This window comes from Carassius gibelio, chromosome B5 (genome assembly GCF_023724105.1).
Source record: "Carassius gibelio isolate Cgi1373 ecotype wild population from Czech Republic chromosome B5, carGib1.2-hapl.c, whole genome shotgun sequence".
Lineage (NCBI taxonomy): Eukaryota > Metazoa > Chordata > Actinopteri > Cypriniformes > Cyprinidae > Carassius > Carassius gibelio.
This window is the reverse complement of record NC_068400.1, coordinates 42,086,086-42,097,611: the sequence shown is the minus strand read 5'-3', so window position 1 is coordinate 42,097,611 and position 11,526 is coordinate 42,086,086. Positions and strand designations below refer to the sequence as shown.

Here is an 11,526-nt window from a genome sequence, read left to right as displayed (position 1 = left end):
AATGCTTTTGAGTTCTCTTCAGAGAATTCTAATAGTAAAAAAATGTTTATTGAGCACCAAATCAGCATAAAATTTAAATTCAGCTTTGTCATCACAGGAATAAATTACATTTTAGAATATGTTAAAATAGAAAATGGCTATTTTACATATATTAAAATATTATTTATTATATTTTTACTTTATTTTGATTAAATAAATGCAGTATTTGTGAGTACAAGAGACTTAATGAAAACAATTAATTTAGTTCTTCAACCTAAAGCTATGCAAAAATGAGAAATGACTTTGCTATCATCATAAAAGTTTAAGATATTTTTATATTTACTTTTATTTATGTTATTTGAAATAACTATATATTGTAATTTTAGTTAATGATATGGGTGTGTATGTGTGCATATATACGGTGTATATGAATATATATATATATATATATATATATATATATATATATATATATATATATATATATATATATATATATATATATATATATATATATATATATATATATATATATATAAACATAGTACCATTTATCATTTGTTTATTCATTTTAACGACTCATTTGTATATATGTGTATGTATATATATATATATATATATATATATATATATATATATACACACACAAAAAAGTTTTATAAATCCATATACGTTATTGGAAAAGCCTGTCAGGCAACATTCCTGCAAAAATCGTTATTACACTGCATGAGTGTGTTCTGTGTACATTGTGTTTGCTTATTAAATGTAATAAGTGACTGCATATATATATATAGCTTACATTAACAAATTATATCACATTTTTAATGGCCTTTTTATGGCCATCAGGTGTTAGCATGTGATTTCAAAGTCCATTTCAAGTCCACACAAGATGCAATGTGTTTTGTTTCAGTATGAACACGAGCGCACTAAAACTGATTTGATTTTACATTTCGAGTTCATTTCAAACAGTTGTTCCTGATAGTTTAGGAAAGTTCATTCACTCATGCCCCAACTAGAAAACCTGGTTTTTAATCTTTACAGGAAAAGTTGTGTAATAATTCTTCCTGCTTCCTTCAGTTCTCTAGTGTTGCAGTAACCTTCACTAAAGTTCATTCAGCTGAATAAACAACTGCATCGAGTCTGTTCTTTCAACAACTGAATTTAGTAAAAAGATTGCAAACTGAATCTGATTTCAACGTGGTGTCAAAGGTTGCCAGGTCATAAAAAATAGTTATGACCAATAAAACATTTACAGTCTCTTTCACGAATAGCAGCATTAAACTTTTCCTTCAAATGAAATGCAAATATCAGAAACCTTGTTAATGTTTCAACAAGGCATATTTTTGTGTTTTTAAAAAGAAGTCTCTCACATTAATGATTTACACATTTACTGTACTTCAAATATACTTTTCTTGCAAACAAAGTGAAAGTCTTTACTGTCACTTTAGATCTAACATGACATGACAGATAATTCACATGCAATTTCACTGTACTGTTATCATAACCACCACATCTGTTGACATAAACATGTCAAAAATTGTCCTCAAGTTCAACCATGAAACAAATTCAGGAGGAAAATCCATGGACTTGGCAACCCTTGCTCATTGTCTAGTGAGCACTACAGCTTGATGATGAGTGAACTTTGACCTCCTCTCAAGGGTTTTAATGGTGTATCAATATGCATGGTTTAGTAAACTGAAGATACTACACATCTATCTGATTAATGACATTAGCAAAACTTGCCATTGTTGTCTCAGCATGATGCAATCTCGTGTACTTGCAGGGATGTAGTGGTTGATTGTTCCATAAATGTGTGATCTGATGATATCAGCTGAAACATTTTCAGGAAGTGAAACCATGGCAACAGCAGAATGTGGTTTAATCAGTCTGTCTTCCTCTCTCAGTTCAAATGTCCTTTGTACACTATTGGGCGGAATAAACTGCATTTTATGTGTTGATTGTAGGGCAACTTTTTGTAGAATTCATTACAGAGCTTTATTCTTTGCAAAGAAAGATGTGAAACACAGGGACTCTGTTGGGATTTGTACAGAAATGACATGTTTTTGAATTCTGTGGAAGTCTGTAGTATTTTAACGTAATTCTGTAAGTGCAGGAGTTCGCAGGTAAGTGTCTTAAAGGGACAGTTCACCCTAAATAAATAAATAAATAAATTGTCATCTTTTACTCACCCTGAAGTTGTTCCAAACCTGTCGTCCTTCTTTTGAACACAAAATAAGATACTTTGAAGAATGTTTGTAACCAAACAGCCAATGACCTGCACAGTACTATTTTTGATTTCATTTTATTTTTTATTTTTGTACTCTATAGTTCTTTCTCAGTGGCCTTTCTCAGATACCAAAATTCTATTTTGTAAGCAATTCTATTTTTATTTTTTTTTATCCAGGATTATTACAGTCAACTGAAAATAAAACTATATAAATTGCAAAAAATAATAATAATAATAATAATAAATAAGCTAACTTTTCAAGTTTTCTTTAAGTTTAAATTGATATTCTAAAATAAATATTACTGAAATAAAAATCACTAAAAGGTATGTTTAAGGTATGTATATATATAAAATTCTATTTTCTTTACTATCACTTTTTATCAATTTAAGACATCCTTGCTGAATAAATGTATTGATTTTGAAAAAGTATTTGAAAAAAAAGAAAGAAAAAAAAATTACTGACCCCAAATTACTGACCAGTTGTGTATATTGTTATTACAAAATATTTATATTTTAAAAACATAGCTTCTTCTTTTTTTTTATTCATCAAAGTATCCTAAAAAGTATCACATGTTCTGAAAAAATATTAAGCAGCAGAACTGTTTCCAACTTTGATAATGAATCATCATATTAGAATGATTTCTAAAGGATCATGTGATAATGATCCTAAAAATTCAGCTTTGCATCACAGAAATAAATGATCATTTAAACTATAATAAATTTAAAAATATATATTTTAAATTGTAGCCTAATAATATATTACAATATTACATTTTTTTCTGTATTTTTGATCAAATAAATGCATATATATATATATATATATACAGTGTGTGTGTGTTTTTTTTTTTTTTTTGGACTAAAATGAAGACAAAAAATAATTCAAAATATGAACAAAAACTATACTAAAATAACTCCGACCGGCAAAAATCACACGAAATCAGAACATTCATGTTAAATTTGATGTATCAAATGTTTTGCCAGTAACTTTTTTTTTTTTTCTGGAGTGCTTTTAGCTTTGAAATAAACTCTAAATATTGTAGAAAGACACGTGACATGCATTGGCACAAAAATGTTTCCAGAACTAAGAAGGCACTTGAATGCAGGATGGCAGAAGGTTTCGTGTGCAGGTCAAGCAGATGAATGGAGATGTTAACGAGTAGCTCTTATATCTCTGTGGGCCTAACCATAGACTGTGTTGCTGTTTTTTAAGTGTCTCCTAAATGAGTAACCACCAATTAGCTAAATAGCAGTGTAGGTATGGTTGCTCTTCGTTTTGCATTGTTGCAAAACTTTACTAAGACACTCTGAAAATATATTTCTATTATAATCTTAGTTTCTGAGCACACAAAGCATGAGTTAAGAAATATAGGAAATGAGTGTAGATTTCCAGTGAATGGAGAGTCAGACAAAGCTCTCTTGTCTCGGTTATGCTTCCCGTTTTGGTCATCTTGTTGAACTTGCTGTCGTGGACGGTGTTAACACCCTCCCCCTCATTCACACTTACTCACACACACACACACACACACACATGCTAATTTTACACCGGGACTGTTTAAGAGATGGATGGGCACATGTGTACATTAGAGCAGTACAGCGAGGGGTATTAAAGACCGGAAACATGAAAATAGTAAACTTCTAGACGATGAATGTAACTCTCTAGACTTCATGAATCTTTAGGATAAGGAAAACCCAACCTTTTTTTGTTTTGTAAATGTCATTGTAAGCTTGTATTTCTTGTTATGTTGACACGGTCAGTTTGAAAGCAGGCACTATTCACACACCTGTTCAGGAAAGACTGGTGCTTATTCTCTTCTGCTGCTTACATGTTTCGTTTGGCAGGAACTAAAGCATCATGTGTTTCGAGTTATTCACTTAGGATTGAGAAAATTAACTTAATTTATTCTAATTGTGCATTGGTTAAAAAATAAATAATAAATCCTAGTGTGAGATGAGGTATCAAGTTAATACTTGTAATGCTGTTTGTTAAAGTTTGGTGTGTTTCGGTAAATATAATAGCATTTTTAACCGTGAAAACACTCACAAACTCATAAAAAAGAAGTTAAAGCCTGTGAAAGCTGTTGCTTTACACATCACGTCTTTTTCATCTTTCTCTTGAGCTGAGAAACAGCTTTTCCACAGCTGACTTTGATCTCAGCGTGCATTCTCCTTCTGATCTGATGCATGTTTCAGGGCTGAGAAATAAAATGCTGTTTGTGTTGACGATTAATTACTTTCCCAAGATATGGACAATAGAAGCAATGCATATCAATGAGCTAAAAACACATTAACAATCGCTCTCAGCGCCCATCCTGGTGGTGTGTTTTCCAAAATACAAGCAAAACGACAGAGAAATATAATGAGGTAGTCTGTTATTTTCCATGTTCTTTAAGTCAGATGGCGGATAGTCCCTAATAATGAGACTAGTGGGGTATTTCCCTGCTGGTCTCCATATAACGGCTGTAACCGTGTCTGTAAGATGAGAGTTAGTGTAGGATTTATCTCAGTCACCCAGTGTGAGGATAGTGTCATTTAAAGACCTTCTAATTTGAGCCTGTGTTTTAGTACGTAGCAAAATATACAGGTCTATAAATACATGTTTTTTTAAATTACAGATGGCATCATGTGCATGACATTTATACAGTATACGCCTATAATCTGTGTTCATCTATGTTTCTAAAATATCTATGTTAGATGAAACAAAACCCCACAATCTACACTAAGCAAGAACTTCACCCGATGTGTTGAGACCAGATGTACCACAATGTGCTGTTACAAAAATGGCCAAGTGCATGATGGGAGATTTCCTCTCGCAAAGAAGGAAGACTGGTGAAATGTTGTGTTTTAAGAAAAAACTATATAGCGACCTGACTTACATTTTTTAAAACGTTGTATTTAATGTTAACGAAGTAAGTTGTGCTTAATAAGAAACCGTTACAGAAACCAATGCTTTTTCTTCAGTGAGGATGCATTAAATGTATTAAAAGTGACATTTATTAAGATGCAAAAGATTTCGGTTTCGAACTCTTCACAGAATCGAAGAATGATGATATTAAATATGTGTCCATGGATCACAAAAAGCAGTTTTAAGACTCTGGGCTGTATTTGTTTTTGCCAAAAATCATTAGGATATTAACTAAAGGTCATGTTGCATGAAGATATTTTGTAAATTTCCTACTGTAAATATATCAAAACTTAATTTTTAATTAGTAATATGCATTGCTAAGAACAACTTTAAAGGTGATTTTCTCAATATTTAGATTTTTATTTTTTTTGCACTCTCAGATTCCAGATTTTCAAATAGTTGTATCTCGGTCAAATATTGTCCTCCTAACAAACCACACATCAATGGAAAAATTAACCCTTGTGACTGGTTTTGTGGTCCAGGGTCACGTATTGTGATGATCTACATCAGTCAAAATGTTGGTCTTGCAAAAAAGGAAAATCAGGTCGTCAAAAAGTAGTTTTAAGAGGCGCCATCTGGAATTTAAGCCCCTGGGGGGTTTTGTAGAATTGGAAACCAGGCTGATTGAATTAGCCTGAAGATAAAAAGGTGTAAACCATCCTACACCGTCATAATACACCACATTAAACCCCGGTCTGCCCACATTCTTGACTGAAACTCGGGTAACGTTTCAACAGGTTTATTCAGACTCCTTGCAAAAAGAACGGAAACTCTGTTGCAATCTTACGCATTGACATTCCTCTGAGTAATGGGGTTGACACCATGGCAGTTGTGCAATCATTTACTCTAAAAGCATTAAAAGCATATCTTATCAGCTCTTGTTTTAGAAAAGTACAGAAAGCAGATGGCAAAGTCCCAAGGGCAATTTGACATGCTACTGGAACTAAAAATACTAGATTGTGGTTCTCGCCGTATGCACAAGCATTCTACATGCAAAGCATGTGGTGTGTTCAAGTTAATGGTTCGGTTATCCAGATTAGATTACACCTATTCCACTACTAATTTTGGGTCTTGATCGTGGTCCTTCTGAAACTATTGAACATGCAAAAAAAAAAAAATCATTCTGTTGTTCCAAATTTGCTTGGATTGCTTCTGTGGGCCATCTGTAGTATTTTGTATTTTCACACCAAAAGTCAGACTTCAACGCATGTGATGCAATGCAGATTTTTTTTAATGCAATATGATTAAGGAGAGCATTTACAATAAAATTAAAGTTCATCAAAGCAGACGGATTACATTACAGAAAACTCTGGAAAAGAGAGATATACACAAATAAATAGATTTGACTTCTAAAACAATCCCCCCCCCAACCCCTTCCCCTACAAAAATACTGAGTTGCACTTGAGTCCTTAAAGCAATGCCTTTGGTCTAAACCGCAAGAGTTACATGCTACTGATGTACGATCACTAATAAAGGCATGGCAATCAATCGCTTACAATAAAAGAGCAAAGGCAGGCCAAATATACGCAACTTTCAGACACTGATCAATTGGGGGAAGAGTTCAGTCGCAAACATGTCTTCCCAAGAGCCCTCGGAGCAGAGGGGGGATGAAATGTTACTGAATGGGGAAGGAGATCTCTCGTATCCAGAGTCACTGTACGCATCCGTCAGATTCGAAGCCTTCTCGTAGCCGCTGAAGGAAGAGGCGTCAGAGAGGAAGTCATCAACCGCGTCGTCCGCAGGGATGAACACTTCCTCCGGTTCGTCTTTGACCGGCACGGTTTGCATTTCCACCTCGATCTCTTCATCGACGTCGTAGAAGGCGACGGAATCCTCGCTTTTGACTTCGCAGACGCTCTCCTCGCTCGCCCCCTCGGCGGGTTTGGTGTAGATGTGGTCGAAGTGGATCAGTTCATTAAGGGCCTCCAGCTTAACTGGTGCGGGCCCCAAAGATGCAGGTGGGGAGGGAGGTACTTGCTCTCCTGCATCTTCATCCAGAACAAGCTCTGGCTGGGGCTCCTGTTCTTCTGGGAGCTCGGCCTTGAGGAAGAGCTCTGGGTCAAGGATGTCCAGAATACCAAGCAAGAGATCAGACTGCGAAAAGATGATTGAGAGTGAGATCTTGTCGTGCAAACACAAGACCAAATGGTCAAGGTGATGTGTGAACGTGGAGCACAAAACCATTTGCAAGCAACACAGGTTTACTAGTAGCAATAGCCAATCATACATTGCATGGGTCAAAATTACATATTTTTCTTTCATGCAAAAATTGGGATATTAGGCAAAGATGATGTTCCATGAAGATATTTAAACGTCATTTCTGATTAGTAAGATGCATTGCAAAGAACATCATTCAGACAACTTTAAAAGGCGGTTTTCTCAATATTTTGATTCCAGATTCCAGGTTTTCTAATGGTTGCATCTCAGCCAAATATTGTCCGAATAAACCATACATCAATGGAAAGCTATGAATAAACCACATTTTCCAAACATCGCCCCTTATGACTGGTTTTGTGCTCCAGGGTCACATATGTTATGATCTTGAAACCCCAAAACTTCAGGATGTTCACCTCAGAGTCTGAAGCACCAGGGCTGTGAGAATCCATGGAGAAGTCTTCAGATTTGGGGACTGCTGGGTCTGCACCTGCTGCGGAGGCACACGTAGCCTGAGTGCTGCGGACTCAGAAGACCCGGTCACCAAACCCAAATCGCTCACCACGGACTCCAGAACCTGGACCTAAGAGAGAACAAGAGGCATTAGAAAACTAATACCCTGTTTAACTAACATGAGCACGGGTCACAACCAATTTTTTTGTGTTACCCTTTCTTTCTCTTCCAAAGTATCCAACCCCAGTCTCTGTCTTAGTTCCTCGTTCTCGACAAGCAGATCGCTCGACTTGTCTCGCAAAAGCCGGTTTTCAAAGTGAAGTTTCTGATTCTGTGGAAAACATGCTGAAATTAAGGTTTTTCCTCTAAACCGAGAGATAGAGAGAAAAAATAGAGGAGAGAAACAAGTACCTCGAGCTCCAGCTCCAAGACTTGCTGCTCCAATTCACCCATTTTGGCCTTTTTTCTGTCTCTTGCTGTCTGTGCAGCAACTCTGTTCTTCAGTTTCCTTAAAAATTAAATCACCACCATTAAACATGCATGTTTTGGCTAAAATAAATAAATAAGCATAAATCCAATATACTTATATTGTTTATATTTTTCTAAACAAACAAAAAAAGTGGGAAACTTTTTTTGCGTTTATAAAATTATTTCCTTATATACACGTGTGTGTGTGTGTGTGTGCAAAAACAGTTAACATTTTTACATTTGTAAAAACTTCTTTAAACCATGTTTTTTTGGTTTGTTTGTTATTTAATGGTGTTAACTGTACTTTAGTTTTTGTTGTTGTTGTTGTTGTTGTTTTTAACCCAAATAACCCAAATGCAGTTTGATAGAGATTCATTGTAATGCACAATGAAAAAAAAAAATCTGCTTTTGGAAATGAACTTCGAAATCATTTCCATTATAAGGCAAAACCATATCGGAAGGTCAGACGGGTTTGAGGAAGCGGCGCATGCGCAGTCGAGTTCCTGCCACGCAGGCAGCTTGTTGCTTCAGAGGGGGAGGGACTGACCGGCAAAACCCACTCATCCTGGCTCAGATTCAAATTCTTCAATTTTTCACGTTTACATACCATAACGTCGACATATAACATATCTTAAACCAAACATAGCACCCCTCGTGAATTATCTCGACCGAGCGGATAAAAAAGCCGATGAGATGAAGGTTAAATCGCAGCTCTTCTCACCTTCGGAGCGCTTTCTCCTCCGGACTCAGGTGTGTGAGTCTCTGTCTCTTTCGTATCGGAGCTCCGGAGACGGTGGAGTCCGAGTCTGACGATGCGTGGCTCGGGATCATCACATGTTTCCCTGATATCAGGAGCACTTTATGGGCTCCTCCGGTCCCTGCTGTGACTACGACCATGTTTTCTGGTTTAGGGTCTGCGTGAAGACCCTTTTCGGTATTTGTTTAGGGGTGGGAAAACGTCCGAAAATCGTCTTAATTCCCTGTAAGTTATATCTTTCCCCTTCGATGTCTTGAAATTGAAGGCGTGGAGACGCTCGCGTTCTTTTTCTAGCTTCGTGGTGCGCTGTGATTGGCTGCCGCGATTAATGACGTATGTGTACGTCAGACTTCCCTTGGGTTTAAATAGCTGATGTAATTGTCGCATTCGTTCACACTTATGACTTTACTGATATGGAAACTTTTTCAGAAATTCTTCTCTTAGCCATGATTAGATATAATTATGAGTAAATTCCACAGGAAATTTGGAGATAATGACGTTATTATTTTTATGAATAAATAAAGCATCATGTGGGGGTTTATTCTCTATGTGAAACTTAAATGACTCATGATTTAATATCATGCATTAGATTTTTCTTTTGCCATTTTCTTCTTTTCCCATCTGAATTGTGAATCTATTTTGCTCACTGACAAGAAAAGCTTATTCAACTAATGAAATGTACTGTTATGTTTTAAGTTTTTATGCTTCTGAAACTACATGTGCATCATGTCAGTATTGACCGTCTTTGACTTTTTAAGAGGATTGCATTTCCATTAATTGAGAAATTACATAAAATGGTCAGGGACACTTTGAACCTTGTTTTAAAAAGCTTGAATTCAATGCTTCATTTTTTTTGCATTTTGCATTTTAACTATTGCATGCAATTGCATCAGAAAATCTTTTTTTTTTTTATCCTCTCATTTATTTAGGAAACAAGATCAAGTGGTTAAGACCCATTCAAATGTGTGTCCATATTGAACACAGACTCATTAGGAAACTCTGACTTGAGTGAAGATGTAGGTTTATCAAATAAACAGCTGAGCAAAGGAGAAACTTCTAAGGGGACTTTCATGTCCTAAAAAAAACCCCTCCTGAGAGTAAAAGAGTATGCAAAGTGGGTTTCCCTGTTCAGACAGCGTTCATTTGCATGGACTCGATGTTTAGAAAATACTTTTGCATTAAATCTGCATGCGATTCTGAAAATGGAAACCCTCGTAGTAAAGACTTAGTGTAGTGTAGACTGTATGTTTTGTTTTCCATTACCACAGATTATTAGGAATTTGAAAATAAATTTGCAAAAGGATTAAATATCGTATGATCTACGGGAGGTCCTCTGTAAGCATCCTGTAACAGTGCAGGGATTGTATATAAAAGGTGTAGCTGTGAGCCCATTGAATGAGAAGTCTATCACCTCAACTTCTGTGTGTGGAGAACAAACAGCGGCTGTTTGCTTTACACACTATAGCCGTTCAATCAACATCGTCAACTTAGATGAAGAATACACACCGCACTGGAACGTGGAATAGTAATTTTGAATCAACATTCCTTCCCTTTTTGTAGAAACACAGTAGGTACATCCCCCATTCTCTGTTCCTCTAGCTGCTCTTTCGGAGGGACATCTTCAAAAAAGTACTAAGTGAACAAAAATGTCACATTAAGTCACTGTGCATTTCTCCTGAAATCTCAAAGGGAGTGCTTAAATTGCACCTGGTTTTCTTTCTCACTGCACTTATGTGTTAGTATTAGTTTGGGTCTACTTCCTGTGAAACAGGAACTATGTTGGAACATGCAGAGCATGTTTTTGAATGATGAAAAAAATATGTGTGTTGCCAAACTGACTAGAGGATGATGAAACTTACCAGCAATTCCCGTTATAAGTCACTCTTGACAAAGTTGTTGTGACATTGTGCTACAAAGTTTGCCAGCACACTGTAGGTTAAACTGACCGTTCAGATATACCGGGGGTTAAACTGACCGTTAAAGAGTGCAATGTAGAATCAGTGGTGCTAATATAATTGGCATTATTATCATCCTAGTTGTGTTCATGTCTGCAGTTTAAAGTCTAAAAATACGACATGACTCAAGACGCCAGATCTCATGAGAAAACGTATCTCAATAAAATGTATTTTAAGTATTTTTAGAAAAAGGATGGAGCTCCATCCCTAAACTAAATAGTCATTAAAAACGTACCAATGAAACTAACATTTCTCATTTTCAGTTTAAAAGATAAAGCTGACGTACCAAACAAAACAACAAAGTAATAATGATAATTCACTTCAATTCAATAAAGCTTAGAACTAGAACAATAAAAAAGTAACTAATTTAATATAAAATATTAACAAAAACGTACTTAAATAGCACTATAGAGTAGAGCTGAAACAACGAATCGATTTAATCGATTAAAATCGATTATTAAAATAGTTGTCAACTAATTTAGTAATCGATTCGTCGCTAAATAAATTTTATTTGCCATAAGCGGCTCATTTCGTGCATATTTCAAATCTGCGGTGACCAAAGTGTGGCAGTAATGAGCCACCGGAGGTTTTACTCAGCCAGTACAGCAGGTGAAGTAGCAAATAGCCAATA

The 11,526-nt window shown here is 35.6% G+C and overlaps 1 pseudogene; it reads right to left on the bottom strand.

Moving 5' to 3' along the window:
• Positions 1 to 6,321: 6,321 nt before the first annotated feature.
• LOC127958293 (uncharacterized) lies at positions 6,322 to 9,207 on the bottom strand (annotated as a pseudogene).
• Positions 9,208 to 11,526: the final 2,319 nt, after the last annotated feature.